This window comes from Mastomys coucha, unplaced genomic scaffold, assembly GCF_008632895.1.
Source record: "Mastomys coucha isolate ucsf_1 unplaced genomic scaffold, UCSF_Mcou_1 pScaffold9, whole genome shotgun sequence".
NCBI lineage: Eukaryota > Metazoa > Chordata > Mammalia > Rodentia > Muridae > Mastomys > Mastomys coucha.
Window position 1 is genome coordinate 68,386,681 of NW_022196915.1, and position 2,085 is coordinate 68,388,765.

The following is a 2,085-nucleotide window of genomic DNA, read 5'->3' on the forward strand; positions in this document are numbered from 1 at the left end:
TCTAATTCCTTCACTGGGGACCCTGCACTCAGTTCGATGGATGGCTGTGAGCCTCTTAATCACGAAAATAGGCGTGTTTTATGGAGAATCTGATTCTCTCGGATGATCTGCTTCTAATTGCTCTTGTACTAGCAAAGAAGCTGATTCTAATTTCTCTAGAGATAAAGACCACTGATCAACCCACACAGGAGTATTATTAATCTACTAGATTTATCTGCACGGGGCACAGGAAATACAGTGGCCACTATGGAAAAAGTGTAATCATAATAAGGCTTATGGCCCTGTATATATTAATGTCCCACTTGGACTTCTGTCTAAAAGCCAGCTCATAGGAGCTACAAAACACTAGCTCTGATCATCTAGGCTGTCTAGCGCCCGCTATGTTGTTAATCTGCACTTCCTGCTCTACGATCACCTTGATATGCACCCTAGCTCCGTTATCTCTATTTTGGGGAACCAAAACGCTGGTAGATGCACGCGCAGGAGACACTGGGAGGTGGCAGACCAAGGCAGCAGGCATGTGGGGCACGGCCGGAGGGCCCCCAGGGGGTTCCAAAACTGGGACCTCCCGTGGCCCCAGACTGGCAGCTAGTAGCACACACTTACACTGACCTGATCGGCAGAATACCGCCAACTAGAAAATTCATATTTCACTGGAAAAGACTCGTAGTAACAAAAGGGCTAGTAGAAAGTAAATTGTTTTCTAGAGAACTGCGCATGCGCATAATAGCGACCACCACAAGGCAGTTTGGGAAATGTAGTCCAAAAGGACCTGTAAGCTGTAATCCCTGCCTGTCGTGTACGAGCCAGCCCAGGGCAGGCGAGCCATGGGACCCGCTGTATTGACCTTTTCTCAGTCTCTTCACACAAGCGCCCTGAGGGGGCAGCTGACAGAATCGGGCAGATGGTCTCTGTCACTCTCCAAGAGCCAGGCCACCTGAGCCATGCCTTTTGCCAGGCGGGGCTGTTTCTCTAAGACTTTTTTAGTTAACTGCTTGTAGCTGCGGGACTGCCGCGGAAGAATGTCCCAGGTAGAAAGGGTCAACTCTTGCTTCTAGGTGCTCTAAATTGGGAATCTTGGTAACTGAGACCTCTGTCGCTCTCCAGACAGAGCCCAAGCTCTGCACACGGCCAGCGGTTGTATCAAACTATGGAACTTGGAGCCAAGGCTCCACACACGGCCAGCAGGCAGCCAAGGATCTTGGTCTCCGGACTGCCAACCCCTTCCGGCCCCGGCCACGCCCCCAGAGCGCACCACAGTACCTTGGGCTCTGAACCAGGCTGTCTCTGTGCAGTCCAGCCAATTCCTGCTCCCTGCTCCCATCTGAGCACCCGCAACCTGCATCAGAGCAGGCGGTTGCGGCCGCAGCCACTAGGGCCACATGTTTAAGACACAAAGACACTAGACAACACAAAGGACCATCAATCAATCGACAAAACACATATCAATACACGTAACAAGACATGAATAAGAAGTCAGGGGGAAACCCCAGAAAATATCACAGGGAACTAGCCCAAGCACTGCTAGTTTCTGCCCCCATGGTTTCCCGCAACCCTGTACCCGGGCTGACTGCCTCCAATCCGGAGTTACCGCAGTCAAAATACCTCAGCAAAGGCCGAATATCCCAGCTAAACCAGCTGGAAACCTGGCATGCCAGACCCCTTGGCGGAAAACCCCACCGAAGTCCTGTCGACATATTGGCGAAAATCCTCGCCATTAAATCTAGCTAGAATTGAGAGCTCTGAGTGCTATAACTTCAACCCAGCCCGGGTTAAAGAGATCTGGAAACCCAGATGGGGCTCCCTCATAAATAAGATTGTAAGTGCATATCTTTTAATTTTCTAGAAGAAAATTAGCCCATCTTATCCTCAACCCAGGGGCAAAATGCTTCGCTCTTACCCCAAAGTCTCAAACTGTCTACCCCAGTTCTGGGGATCTGTCTAGAAATCTCTGCATCCATGATATATTACCGCTCCTAGAGCACTCCCATGTCTTAGCCACACGTCAGACGCCATCTGAAGGGGACCGGCCTGCGGTCTCTCTTCCTCCGTGGGTATACACCAACTGGGTTAATTGGGTCCTGG